Raw genomic sequence first — 15,991 nt, forward strand, 5'->3', positions numbered from 1 at the left:
CTTGGAGATGCTTCCTTCTGGCCTAGCACGGTTATGAACATATTTCTTTAAGACTCCCATGAACCTCTCAAAGGGGAACATATTGTGTAGAAATACAGGACCCAAAATGTTAATCTCTTTGCATAGGTGAACTAGGACGTGCGTCATGATGTTGAAGAAGGATGGTGGGAACACCAACTCGAAACTGACAAGACATTGCACCAAATCATTCTCTAACCTTGGTATGATTTCTGGATCGATTACCTTCTGAGAGATTGCATTGAGAAATGCACATAGCTTCACAATGGCTAATCGAACGTTTTCCGATAGAAGCCCCCTCAATGCAACCGGAAGCAGTTGTGTCATAATCACGTGGCAGTCATGAGACTTTAGGTTCTGGAACTTTTTCTCTGCCATGTTTATTATTCCCTTTATATTCGACGAGAAGCCAGACGGTACCTTAATACTAAGCAGGCATTCAAAGAAGATTTCCTTCTCTTCTTTGGTAACATCGTAGCTTGCATGATCTTGATGTATGCCGTCTTTTCCGTGCATACGTTGCTGGTCCTCCCGTGCCTCAGGAGTATCTTTTGTCTTCCCATACACGCCCAAGAAGCCAAGCAGGGTCACACAAAGATTCTTCGTCACGTGCATCACGTCGATTGCGGAGCAGACCTCTAGGTCTTTCCAATAGGGCAGGTCCCAAAATATAGATTTGTTCTTCCACATGGGTGCGCGTCCGTCAGCGTCATTCGGAACAGGTTGTCCACCAGGACCCTTTCCAAAGACCACCTTCAAATCCTTGACCATATCATGTACATCAGCACCAGTACGGTGGCGAGGCTTCGTTCGGTGATCCACCTCACCGGAGAAATGCTTGCCTTTCTTTCTTACGGGATGCCTGCTCGGAAGAAATCGACGATGTCCCAGGTACACATTCTTCTTACAATTAGCCAAATATATACTATCGGTATCGTCCAAACAGTGCGTGCATGCGCGGTATCCCTTGTTTGTCTGTCCTGAAAGGTTACTAAGAGCAGGCCAATCATTGATGGTCACGAACAGGAACGCCTTTATGTCAAATTCTTCCCCCATGTGCTCATCCCACGCACGTACACCTGTTCCATTCCACAGTTGTAAGAGTTCTTCAACTAATGGCCTTAGGTACACATCAATGTCATTGCCGGGTTGCTTAGGGCCTTGGATGAGCACTGGCATCATAATGAACTTCCGCTTCATGCACAACCAAGGAGGAAGGTTATACAAACATAGAGTCACAGGCTAGGTGCTATGGTTGCTGCTCTGCTCCCCAAAAGGATTAATGCCATCTGCGGCTGCGCTTAGACCAAACCATACGTTCCTTGCGTCATCTGCAAACTCCTTCCCATACTTTCTTTCGATTTTTCTCCACTGCGACCCGTCAGCGGGTACTCTCAACTTTCCGTCTTTCTTACGGTCTTCTCTGTGCCATTGCATCGCCTTGGCATGCTCTTTGTTTTGGAACAAACGTTTCAACCGTGGTATTATAGGAGCATACCACATCACCTTGGCAGGAATCTTATTCCTGGGGCGCTTGCCCTCGACATCACCAGGGTCATCGCGGCTGAGCTTATAGCGCAATGCACCGCATACCGGGCAAGCGTTCAAATCCCCGTACTCACGGCGGTAGGGGATGCAATCATTAGGGCATGCATGTATCTTCTGCACCTCTAACCCTAGAGGGCAGACAGCCTTCTTTGCCTTGTACGTACTCTCGGGCAATTCATTGTCCTTTGGAAGCATATCCTTTATCATTACCAACAACTTTCCAAATCCCTTGTCAGATACACCATTATCTGCCTTCCATTGCAGCAATTCCAGTGCGGTGCCCATCTTTTTCTTGTCACCTTCGCAATTCGGGTACAACAATTTTTTGTGATCCTCTAACATGTGCTACAACTTCTTCTTCTCCAAATCACTTGCGCATTTTCTCTTTGCATCGGCAATGGCCCGACCTAGATCATCAACGGGCTCATCCGATGCCTCTTCTTCAGCTTCTTCCCGCATTGCCGACTCAGCTTCTTCCCGCATTACCGGCTCAGCTTCTTCCCTCATTGTTGTATCATCGTATTCAGGGAACCCATGGCCAGGATAGTTGTCGTCGTCCTCTTCTTCTTCATTTTCTTCCATCATAACCCCTCTTTCTCCATGCTTGGTCCAAACATTATAGTGGGGCATGAAACCGGACTCAAACAGGTGGACGTGAATGGTTCTTGACATAGAGTAATTGCGACCATTCTTACAGCCAACACATGGACAATGCATAAAACCATCTGCTCGCTTGTTTGCCTCAGCCGCAAGCAGAAAAGTACGCACGCCATTAATGAACTCAGGAGAGCATCGGTCATCGTACATCCATTGCCGGCTCATCTTCAACACACAGCACCGAAAACATCAAATTAATACAATACATAAAGTTCATACATAAAGAGCATACAACACTTCAATGCAACAAACAAATAACTCTCTAGCTAAAGAATTTAAATGCAACAACAAATGCGATCAAGATCGCAACTAAGGTAACAATTGATCCAACAGCATAATGATACCAAGCCTCACTATGAATGGCATATTTTCTAATCTTTCTAATCTTCAAGCGCATTTTCTCCATCTTAATCTTGTGATCATCGACGACATCGGCAACATGCAACTCCAATTCCATCTTCTCCCCCTCAATTCTTTTCAATTTTTCCTTCAAATCCTCGTTTTCTCTTTGAACTAAATTTAACCTCTCGACAATAGGGTCGGTTGGAATTTCGGGTTCAACTACCTCCTACATACAAATATCTATGTCAACTTGATGGGCATAATTTGTCATAAACACGAAATGCAATGAATAGTTTTAAAAGAGAATATACCACATCTGAATCATAACCCGGATGAGGGCCGACGGGAACGGATATCAAAACCATGGCACTATGCATAACAAACAACGTATGGGTAAGATAATTATACGAGTAACTATATATCCAAATCACACAAACATCATTTTTTTATATAAAACTTCATGAACAAGAGCTCACCACAAGGTGGTGCCGGCGACGGGACGTTGCGAGCGATCGACGGTGGTTACGATGGAGATTTAGAAGGTACTAAGTAAACCACACCTACATATGCAAAACTAAGTGTTATTTTTGACCTCAAATTGCATATAAATCAAATACTAGCACATATATATAATTCCTCCCAAATTACTAAACTCAAAAATCAATCACTATATAAAGCATTGCACGAGCTAATCTAGCAATGAGAGATGAAAGGAAAGAGTTGCTAACCTTTGTGATCATTTGAATGGATGGGGGCCTTCAAATCTTGGGCAAAATGTGTGATGAGCTTGAGAGGAAGAGGGGAAAGAATAGAGAGGAGAGGGAAAGGGGAAGAACAGAGCGAGCTCGGGTGGACGAAGGGTCTATGTAGGACGACCTTTAGTACCGGTTCGTGATACGACCCGGTACTAAAGGTGCTGGAGGGGCCCCGGACTGACAACATCCTGCCACCACTCACTTTAGTACCGGTTCATGGCACGAACCGGTGCTAAAGGTTCGCCACGAACCGGTACTAATGAGAGCGGCCCGGCTAGCCGTTGGAACTGGCACTAATGTACACATTAGTGCCGGCTCAAATTCAAACCGGCACTAATGTGCTTCACGTTTGATCCTTTTTCTACTAGTGTTTGGAGCGTCTTAGAGACAAGATACCAACTATCCTATGCGACCTTGAGAAGATATATCCTCCAGCCTTTTTTGATGTGATGGTGCATTTGGCTGTTCATCTACCTGACGAGGCACTACTTAGAGGTCCAGTATAGTATGGCTGGATGTACCCTATTGAAAGGCGGCTAGGCACTTTCAAGGGCTATGTTAGGAACAGAGCTAGACCCGAGGGCTCCATTGTAGAGGCCTACATTACTACAGAAGCGTTGACATTCTGCTCAAAATACATTGAAACAACTGATTATCTTAGCAAAGAGGTGGGTGAAGACAATCCCGGGCTCAATGTTTTCGATTATTCTGTTCGAGTTACAGTGAAGAGTCAACAAGAGGACAAACCTAAAGATTTGGACAAAATGATTTGGTATGTGTTGAATAATTATCCTGAGATACTACCTTATATCAAGTAAGTGCAGTACTGCACCTTATACATTGTAATCTACTAAACTTGCAGCACATTCTTATATATTTAGATGTTTGACGTGATCACTATGTTGTGCAGCATCTACAAAGAGGAGTTACTGCCGCAAAATCCAAGAAACATTGATAAACTGTTTATGGCAGGATTTGCGAAATGGTTCAAGCACCATGTAAGCTTTTGAAGTGCACTGTCAGTTTTTTTAATATATTAAGTACATAAGATGATCAGCTTGTCTATTTTCTAACCATAGGTTAAGAAGATGCGGGAGGATGGGCAGGCTGTTGATGATGCCCTTTACTCACTAGCAATGGGTCCTGATACTCGGGTAAGACATTATGAATCTTGCATTGTTGGAGATGTGCGCTACAACACCCTTGCACGAGACGAAGGCAGGAAGACACAAAACAGTGCCATCATGAGCACAGATACGTATGACAAAGAGACAACTGAAATGTATGCTAACATAACAGACATTGTTCAGTTGCAGTATATCTCCAGTTTCAAGGATCATCGGTGTGTGGTTCTGTTGTGTTGTCGTTGGTATAACCTGTTTTCTAGGATCGCAAAACCCAGAGCTGATGATTATTTCAAATCCATCAATGTCAAGGCGGCGTACCAGACCAATGAGCCTTTTATTTTGGAAAATCAAGCAACACAGATATTTTTCTTGGAAGACACATTTACACGTAGCGATGACTGGAGAGTATTGCAAAGGTTTGAGTAGAGGAATTCGTTTAATGAAGTTTCAGAACAAGATGATTCTTACACTGCTCCTGATGTACAAGATAACACAGATGTTCCTAATATCTTTGAGAACCATCACGTTAATGACGCCGGCGAAAAGATTGCATGTCGTGTTGTGGACATACAAGAGTTGATCAAGAAGAAGCCAACGTTCGAGGACGTTGAGGACGAAGAAGAAGATGACACCATGGGGAATTACGATTTAGACTGATACACATGGCGAAGATGTTGACGCTGCTGCTGCGGATGATGATTACATTGCTTTTGTCGTATTTGCCTGTCAGAAGATGTTTTTTATCTACTATGTGAAATTGTGTTTGCTATGACAACTGAAACCTGATGGACATATTTTTTAGTATTTTGCTATGAGAACATCACTTGTTATGTATGCCGATTTGTGTTTGGTGATTGTATGAAAACTAAAACATGATGACATTGTTGTTTAGTTATACTCATATTTGGCTGTGAAACTTGAATTTGATGACATAGTTTGCTATTGGACTGCAATTTGCTCGACATCTTCGAATGAGAACAAAACTGACCCGACAGGGCCTCTGCTATTTATTTATTTATATGAGCAAAAGGGGATACCCCCTGAATTCCGTTAATAGAAATCATTAGATGTTCACAACACTATGCCCAGCCTGCTACACAGGTTTCATTCATTACTAGTTTCAGCAAACTGCTCATGTCGTAGCCACTGAATACATCACGAGTGCTACATACACTTCAAATAAAGAGACAATCATCCTACAGAGCACATCGATTTTGCCCATTATCTTCAGAAGCTCTTTCATCTCATCATTGCTATCAAGGTCGTTCAGGAGCTGTTGCTTGGCCATGATCAGAGGAACTGCATCTTTAACCTTCTTCTCTGCATCTTCCTCTTCTGTCGTTCTTTCAGTTACTTGTCCAACACCCCAACCTGCTGGTATTGGGATTCCTCGGCTAACCAAATAATCAGTGTAGTTGCATTCCCCCACATCAGCAACTTCCCAGAAATACAAATCACACGAATCTTCCCTTTTCTGCATGAATCAAATTGGAAGATCATCAACCAAACTATTAAAAAAATCAGCAACTGAAAGCAGCAGAACAACACTTAAACATATTATTACCCCATGATTCGGGCATTTGTATAAGACTCTGCCAGGGTTGCAGATTGTGGTTGAGACGCGACGGATGACTCTGCGTGATTTGCAGCAGTGGCACCACACCAACGGTAGCGGGTTGCGATGAGCAATCGGCTGCGGTGCGCGTGCCGGCGGGGGTGTGATGAGACCCACAGGCGATGGTACGGGTGGCGACTTGGCGCATATCTGGTTGTTGCCTGCTGAAGAGCAGGTGGACGAGCAGCCAGCGGACATGGTTGCTGTGGCCAGAGCTTCTGATGCTAGGCAGAGTAAGTAGAGACGAGGAGAAGCGAACGTTGGATATGTCAGTTTCATTACTTGCAGAGTAGCATAGCACCATATATATTCATAGTCTATGTTTGGATTCGAACCAGCTACAGGAGCACGTCTTTCTTTTTTCTAAAACTCGGCAATGTCTCTTTACTGGTACACTAGCTTGTTCTGTACGCCTTCCCAAGTCTTTGATTTTATTTTCCTTTTTTTGCGAGGAAGGAAGGAGGACAAAATTGAGAGTTCCTGGGACTCGAACCCAGACCTCTCGGTTGAAAACCAAGGGTGCTAGTCACTTATGTGGCGAACGTTCCCTGTGAGGAGGACGGCAGACGAACGCATTTTCCTCGCTATTTTCTACTTGGTGTCCTCTTAGTCAACAAACGATTGTGCCAACCTTGACTGTTGGATTGACATTCAACGTTTGTCGCGTTTCTTTAGTCTCTTCTTCCTTGAGCCGCCAAAGCCAAACCAGCGCCGGCGGGACCGCCTGCTCCCGCCTCCCACGGCTGACTGTGATCTTCCCCGGCTCCTGTTCGTTCCCGTCCGAGGCCTCACCATCGTCCTCCGCCTTGGTTTGCTCGCCGCGGCGCCGCCCTCCAGTGATGTCAATATGGTCAACAACCGAGAAGAATAAGGAGATGATTGTACATGGTGAGGATGACAGTAGGGACCCAGCAGCGCGCGCAGTAATTTTATTTTTTCGGGACAGAGTAGGGTATCAACTGGGTTGTGTGGGACCCGTGGCCCGTCTAACCCAGGCTTTTATTTTATATGTTTAGCACATGACCCGCCCAATTTGTTTTTTTCCTTTCTGAAAATGGCTAGCCAGCTATTTTCTTTTTTGCAGAATAACCAACGTAGGCCTACTTGCTTTTCTACGTCCTTCTGGGCCGGAAATCTTTCAAGACGAGGAGGCATGCATTTTGCCGAGAAAATGGGCTATAAGTAATTAGAAATGGGCTATAAGTAATAATAAATGGGCTGTAAAATGAAAAAATACAGCAAATAGGCAATTAGTTCCAAAATACAGTTTTCTTTCGGATTTTGATATTTTAAATTTCATTGTTTTTGTGCGGGTAAAATTTCATTGAATTTAAATTAAGGTATATTTAGATTTAAAATTAATTTGAATCTCGCTAGAAATTCCGGGCTGTATGTTGTTTGGGACAGATTTGGAGGCTGACTTGTGGGTCTACTAGGTTGACGTGTACTTTGGCTTTGTCAACTTAGTCCACAAACGATTCTAACAGCAGTGATTGTTGGATGTTAATCCAACGGCCGTGCTGCGTCTTCAATATCTGATCTTCTTGCTCTAGCCGCCCAAACCAGTTCCGGTGGGACTGCCTGCTCCTGCGTCCCGTGGCCGGCTGTGTTGCCGCACAGGCCGCACCGCCCCATCCTACTTCATTGCTGGTCAGGCCATTCCTCTACTCACCCACACCTCCTGTTATTTTCCGGCGACGGCAGCCGGACCAGTAAACCCTCGTACTCCCCACCGCGTGGGCAACCATTGCCGAGTCTTCCCTGGCTCCGTGTCGTTCCCTTCCTAGGCCTCGTTGTCGTCCACCGCCATGGTGCTCTCGGCGCGGCCTGATCAACGTGGTCAACGAACGACATCCATCGGCCGTGGACTGTACGCGCACAATAATGATTCCTACACCTGACAGCTGGGACCCACCGGAAGGGCCTCTGTATTTTGCGAAAAAAACGTTCCCCCCGCTGACATGTCGAACCCACCAGCTATATCTTCGCACGCAAGAAAGTGCCTCCTTATTATGCACAATAAAATGAATACTCCCCCGGCTAGTTGGGACCCACCTTGGTGGGAGGCCGACTTGTGGTCCTACTAAGTTGACGGGGACGAAGGGCTTTGTCAACTTAGTCAATATGAATGATTCTACCTCCAGTGACCGTACGATGTCCATCCAACGGCCGTAGTGCTTCTTCAATCTCTGGTCTTCTTGCTCCAGCCGCCCAAAGCAGCGCCGGTCGTGCCGCATGCTCCTGCCTCCCGTGGCCGGCTGTGCTGCCGCAGAGGCCTCACCGCCCCCTACTATTCCCACCGCTGGCCAGGCCCTGCGGCGACGGCAGCCTCACACCGCAGTTGAACCAGTGAACCCTTGTACTCCTCTCCGTGCGGGCTTTCACTGCCGCGTCTTCCCTGTCTCCACATCGTCCTCTTCCTAGGCCTCGCCGTCGTCCACCGTCGTGGTGCTCTCTGCGTGGCGTGGTCAACGTGGTCAAGGAACGACTTCCATCGGAAGAGTACTGTACGTGGAGAGGCTGACAGTTGGGTCAACGGCCACAACCCAGTTTTTTTTTTGATTTGCCAAGTAAGTCGCTTTGTTAGGCCTATTGGGCTGCAAATCTTTCAAGATGAGGAGAGCTTTCATTCGGCTGGCTGAGAAAATGGTCCATCAGTAATGAGAAATGGGCTGTACATTTTTAAAACACATCAAACCGGCAATTAGTTTCAAATATCTTTTTTTCATTTCAAGATTTTAAATTACATTAATTTTTATGCGTGGAGAATTTGTTGGATTTTATATTGATATACATTTATTTTTAAAATCAGTTTGAATGTGAGTCGAAATTTTGGGATTAAAAATAGTTCGGACAGCACCGAAATATGCAAAATTTCGTATAATTTTTAACCGTGGCCACAATATGGGGTGTAATGCTAACAAAAAGAATATGGGCTCAAAAAAACCTTAAGAATTAGCAAATGGGCTGTAAATTATTAGAAATAATGGCAGATGGGTTGTATGTTGTTTTCCACAAATTTGAGGCTTTCCTAAAAAAAGGTTGACGCACAAGCACTGACTGTTGGATGTCCATCCAACAGCCGTCGTGCTTCTTCAATCTCTGTTCTTCCTGCTCCAGCCGCTCAAACAAGCGCCGGCAGGACTGTCTGCTCCCTCCTTCCCGCGGCCGGCTGTGCTGCCGCGCATGCCTCACCGCTCCACCGTACTCCCGTCGCTGGCCTAGCCATCCCTCTACTCACCCACACCTGTTGTTATTATCCGGCGACGGCAGACGAACCAGTAAACCCTCGTACAGTCGTACTCCCCTCCGCGTGGGAAACAACTGTCGAGTCTTTCCTGCCTCCGTCTCGTCCCCTTCCTAGGCCTCGCTGTCGTCCACCGCCATGGTGCTCTCGGCGCGGCATGGTCAATTTGATCAACGACCGACTTCTATCGGAAGAGTACTGTGCGTGGAGACGCTGACAGCTGGGTCCACGTCCGCAGCAAGGAAGTGCCTCCTTATTACGCGCAAAATAATTATTCCTCCACCTGACAGCGGGGACCCACCGGACGGGCCACCGTATTTCATGAAAAAAATGTTTCCCCCCTGACTGCTGGGACCCACCAGCTACACCTTCGCACGCAAGGAAGTGCGTCCGGGCAAAAAAACAAAACGATTCGCCCCTTGACAGCTGGGACCCACCAGCTACATCTTCGCATGCAAGGAAGTGCCTGATAGTCGGGACCCACCTGGTCGAAGCATACGTAGCGTTGTCATTCTGGTCGCGAACGTGTACGTACATATATACTGGTGAATGTAGAGGCGCGCACGTGTCATAGTAGAGGCGCGCACGTAGCATGTACACGTACCTACAATGGTCAGGGTGCAAGAAAGAAAATACGGCCACGTATGTGTACATACGGGCGGGGTCTCGAACGCCTACTCGCGCATACGTATGGCGAGGGCTCGTTGACATGGCTGGGTCGGAACGAAGAAACAGCGTCGTCGTCGTGTTCATGAGGAGGCAACGGAATGCGTCGTGTTCATGGGAAGGCAACGGAACGCGTCGTGTTCATCGGGAGGCAACGGAACGCGTGGGACCCAACCGGCTGGGTCGGAACGAAATACGTGGTCGTGTTCATCGGGAGGGCTTAGACGGAATAGACGATGGAAACGAGGCCTGGCGTACCGCGGAACGGAGGAAACGACCTTGTGTTCGAACGGCCACGTTCGCAACGGGATCATGTTAATCGGGAGGGGTCTGGCGTACCGCAAAACGGACGAAACGGACCTCCTACGGTCGAAGCGGGGGTCCTGTTGATCGGGACGGGTGCGGCGTACCGCAAAACAGACGAAACGGACCTCCTATGGTCGAAACGGGGGTCCTGTTGATCGGGAGGGGTGTGGCGTACCGCAAAACGGACGAAACAGACCTCCTACGGTCGAAATGGGGGTCCTGTTCATCAGGAGGGGTGTGGCGTACCGTAAAACGGGACTCCACGGGATACTGTTCATCTCCACCGTCGACCTCCTCCAGCCTCCACGGGCTACCGTCGACCTTCTCCAGCCTCCACGGGCTCCTGTTCATCCAGCCTCCACCGCGCACTACTCCACCGGCTACTGTTCAACCACCCCTCCACCGTCTATTGTTCATCCAGCCCTCGACACCATGGGGTCCTGTTCAACCACCCCTCCACGGGCACCCCTTCACCGTCTACTGTTCATCCAGCCCTCCACACCACGAGGTCATGTTCATCCAAAGGCAACGCCACCGCTCACTATTCATCCACCCCCCCCCCCCCCCCCCCCCCCCCCCCCGCAACGCTCACTGTTCATCCTGGAGGCAGTATTGATCGGCTTCAGTTAGCAGCAGTAGCGAAGGAATCGCTCGATAGGGTTCAGTTAACAACCATCGATCGATTGCTCGGGTTCAGTAACGCGTAGCCTGCAGTGCAATCACTCGGGTTCAGTTAGAGCCAAGCCTCGCACACGCGCGCGTACGTGTATGAGAGAAACGCGCATCGCTCGGGCCCCGACCTCCCGCCGTAACCGGGAACTCCCTGAAATTTTCCTCGCCCTTGCTTCTACCATGGTTTTTTCCGTCATGGACGGCCCAAAGAATGTCATGCAGCTGCATCTCCGTCCCGCCCAGGACGAAAAGCCCATTTTCTGTCATGATTTTTTGTCATAAAAGTAGGAGCCCACCACATTTATGATGATACCGGGTTTTGTCACAATTATCATCATAGAAGTGTCATATGTATGACAGAAAAAAATTCCGTTCGGCTCAAAATGTCACGGATGTGTCTTTTTTTTTGTAGTGTTATCATGTTTGTGAGTAGGCAGTGCAAGCCAAATGCACATATAAGATAAGTACATAGATATAGCATTTAGATTACGAACACATCTTCTAAATCATGAATGATCAAGAATGAGCAACATGAGTTGAGAGAATACGAAACAAAATAGGTTACTAGGAATTTCAATAACAATCTGAATTCAAGTAAATAGCATTTAACTAATTGTTGAAATCTCCCAACCTCGTCATCTAACCTCTCAGAAATACACTTCTTTGTTTCAACTCAAACCCCCTTTTCTTTAGTATCATCAACCTGCAATTTACATAATCATAAAAAATATAAAAAAATATCTGCCACCAGCCTGCTAAGAAAGGAATAAACTAGAATGAAATACCATACCTAGTGTGTTGAGTCAACAACTCCTCTTTGAGCCACCTCTTCTAGCAGCATCGATGCAACTTGCTCGGGCTTCTCAGATTGTTCACTCATTTCATCAACATTGGGATAACTCACAGTAGCATCTGCAGAAATCAGACAGCCTGTTGTGGTCTCAGCAATTACAGATACGGCATAGCCTGCTGACCTGCCAAAAGATGAATACATTTAAATTTTTGAATAGCAGGACCCACTAACATAAAATTAAATAGGTTCTACTTTAAGCTGGAAACGTACAATCCACATCCACGAGATGAAACAGCTCTCTGATCAGTGAAGATCTGAACATCTAGAATAAACTTATTGAAGAGTCCACATGCAGCATAGTGGATACGGCTTACAATCCATGGAGATACTATGGTGGAGAATGCTACACCTCTTATCCTCTTTACCATGCCTTCAACAACCCAATTAACTGCCTGCAAAAACACATGATATTAGAAGGGGAATGTCAACAGAAATCACGAAACGTGAGCAGAAGTAAACTCCAACAGACCTTTTATATATTGTTTATATTGGGAACTCGAAGAAGCACTTCACCTCCACCATGAGGAGGAACTCCCGGGCTTTCAATTTTGAGCTACATTCCCTCAAGAGGAACGCCAAAATGCTTGAGCATATGCAACGTAACCATTTGGAAAGTATCCACAGAAGGGTCCTTTGTATCATTTGTGATTCCTAAAAATAATGGCATCACATTTAGACTCCATACTAATTCAGAAGCAAAAGGCGTTGTATGATCAGTAACAATGATGGCCATCAACCTTCTAGCGATTTTGTGATTCCTACAAGCATCGCATCAAATTTAGACTCCATAGAAGTGAAAGACTTTGTATGATCAATGACAGCAATGGTCATCAATTTTGTGCAGAACTAAAGAAGTATTCTTATCTTTCTAGTCCTTTGCAGATATTGGCTTATGGAAGCTTGTGAAGCTTGAGACACATACTACCGAGCACCTCATGTTAACAACATCTTCATTAGGAAAAATAAATGGCCACAAGGATCATGAGTTCATGAGGAAGAGCCAAGGTTTGCTTACTTGGTGACAGTTAATTCAGCAAAACTGTTAAGGCCTAGTTTGGTGGCATTTTTTTAAAAATACCGTAGTATTCTGAAACCTTGGTATTGCAACGCGTGGGCAACGGATACTATAGTTTCAACAAACTGCATTTTCTCAGTTTTTGAAAGACTACATATATGTTTGGATGGTGCTGTTTTACTGTGGTTTTATCGGAAGATTATTATGTTTTACTGTAGTTTCGACCAATTGACTAAACCCCAATAAAACCACCTTTGTCAAAATAATCCACAACCAAAGTCAACTCAAGTCACATACACCTATTGAAACAAACCAACCGGACCAAATAATGCATCAGACTGGATACCTAATGAATCTAGAACAACCAAATCGCAGAACGTCTGCATGAACCAATACCGTGCTTCCGGAGTTTGAGTAAAAAATGGCAATCAATTGACCTGATGGTGGCACGGTGCAACAACAGTCCCCCGAAATCTCGCTGATTCTACACAACTCACTCAGAAACTGGACAATCAAAAGCTTTTTACCTTTGAGCCGAACGGACAAGGGCGACCTGGCGAAGAGGCCGAGCAGAAGGAGCAGCTCGATGAAGTAGCCGATCCCATGGTGCACCCCGCAGTCGTGCTCCAGGTCCTTCCCGCCGACGACCACCCCGGGCTTGTACCCGACCTTCTTCCCTGCCTACGAACGAACCCAACCACGGTCAACCACCAGCCAGCCCAAATCGAAGAAGCCACATGCCGACGCGCCCTTGCCTTTGTCGTTGACGTCGATGACGTGCTCGTCGGAGACCTTGTCGAGGAGGCGGAGGAGGGACATCTCGTGCGAGCGGAGGCCCCCCTCGCCAGCGCGGATGTCCTTGATGGTGATCGGGGTGGAGGTCAGCTCGCCAGCACCAGTCGCTGCCGGATGTCTCGGCTGCCCGGGAGCCTCCAGGAATTGTTGCGGCCCATCCTCGCCTGCCACCGGCGCCGGGGACGGTAGGCCGCTCGCTCGCCTCGCCGGGGGTGGGGTTGGTCGTGCGTTCATCGGGGGCGGGGATTATGGAGGAAGGAGGCGGCTCTGGAAGGGACGTGGGAAGGAGGAAGGACGAGCACGGAAGGGACGCAGCTTCGGTGCCTTAAAGGCTCCTGCCTTTGGGTCGGTGACATGTGGACCAGCCACCTATTGAACCCACATGTCATAGACACAAAGGCAGGTGCCTTAAGGCACCGAAGCATAGTCCCACGGAAAGGAGAGCGTGCCGCGGTAGGATTGGGGAAACAATAGTCTAGGGTTTTCACCGCTGGACGCGTTTGCATCTTCTTTTTTTTCTCTTTCGTTCGGCACAGTAAAACCAACATAGTAAAAGACAGGTGGACACAACCAGCGAGCGCTATTGTCGCGACTGTTAATGGGTTTTATTATGTGCGGGAACAGATGCCGAACGTCATTTCGATATTTGTCGCCTCTACGTGGCAACACGCTGCGGTTGCCCGCCCTAAGACAGCTAGCACGTGTACATAAACAGCACATGATGTCGTGATATACTGCAGTTGCACTTGCAGTCTCGTGGGCAGCGTATGGTAGCTATCATGGACGTGCACGAGGCGCCCCGCGTGCGTGTGCGTGAATTCATGATTCTAATACGACGCAACACTGAAAGATAGAAGTTCTTTTCTGTTCACAGTAGTATTTCGGAAGGATGGAGTTGATTGCCAGGCGTGTAGCTGGACCGAGAGGGACAGACAACCGCCCCGTGAGTGGTCAATCGATCTGCCGGACAGCCGGTCACCCGTCCCGTGACGCGCTGCATCTGGAGCAGGACCAGTGGGCAGATCGATACGGCAGATCGGGCGCCGTACGTACGTGGCGCATCGGTGGCAGGTAGCTATTAGCTAGCAAGCGACGCCGCACCAACCCGGCCGGCCCTTCCAGAGTCGTGTGGATCGCCCACGGGAAGCGGCAGGCAGGCACTGATGATTGAACGATCGATCGATCGTACAGTACGTACGTGCATGCATGCATGGCACCGACGTTGGTTTGAACAACTCGAAGAAAATGGTGCAGGAGCGTGGTCGCCATCGGCGCAACGCAACAGATATGTACTTACTCACTTCGTCAAAACGCTTTTATATTATAACATGAAGAAGTACATACTTCCTCCGTTTCTAAATATAAGTCTTTTAAAAGATTCCAACGAATGATTATATACAAAAGAAAATAAATGAATCTACGCTTTAAAATATATTTATATACATTCATATATTGTAATTCATTTGAAATGTCTAAAAAAAGGAGTATTTATTATCGCATGGGTTCACAACAAGGCATGTGCCGTGCATTCATGCAATGATGTATGGACAGGACCGGGACGCGTGTATGCTCTCTACAGCCTGACTAGTTATGCAATATTAGTTCCTTAGGTACAATAATACAGATAGAAGATGAGGTTTAGCAGTAGTGTAGTAGGTGTGGGACAAACTGTAAGCATGACCTCTCCTCTCCTTTTCTCTAGCGGACTGTACTAATGTACTACCTTTAGTCCTTTACTACCGCGCAGAAGAAAATAATATAGAAGAAAACAATAGAAAGAACAAGGAGAAATGTTATCATAGGAGATTTTTCATCATGAAAAATTTCATTTCTTTTTGCATCATACAACAGTCCTATCTTCTTGTTTTTTCGACATACCCTATCTTCTTCTTCACCACTTCTTTTAGAAAGAGAGGAAGACGACGGAGTGAAATAAGGTTGTCTGTAATGAAAGTATCATAGCTAGTGTTATGCATGTCAACTAGACAATTTTGATGAGACGACATAAAATTAAATGAAGAAATAAAGGGTTGAGTAGAAATCGATCATGATATTGTATCATAATAAATGTTATGCTACTATATGTCATGCATGACAATGAAAATGGTCACCTAAGATACTAATTTATAATACTATGCATTACAGAGGTAGTATCATACTACACTAGTTATTAAATTCATCTTCCACTCAGTTGCTCCAAAAGTTTAAACTGATAGACAGAGATAGACAATATATTTTAACATGATACTAACTTAAGATACTACTCACTACAGGCAATCTAGATATGCATGCCTGCATGCACATCTCCATATAATTTTTAAATCTCAATTATTGCTCTTGCTAGGCATTTATTGGTTGCATGGATTGGTAGGGCT

At 46.4% G+C, this 15,991-nt stretch overlaps 1 pseudogene; it reads right to left on the reverse strand.

Moving 5' to 3' along the window:
• Nucleotides 1–11,743: 11,743 nt before the first annotated feature.
• LOC125554049 lies at nucleotides 11,744–13,774 on the reverse strand (annotated as a pseudogene).
• Nucleotides 13,775–15,991: the final 2,217 nt, after the last annotated feature.

This window comes from Triticum urartu, chromosome 4 (genome assembly GCF_003073215.2).
Source record: "Triticum urartu cultivar G1812 chromosome 4, Tu2.1, whole genome shotgun sequence".
Classification (NCBI taxonomy): Eukaryota; Viridiplantae; Streptophyta; class Magnoliopsida; order Poales; family Poaceae; genus Triticum; species Triticum urartu.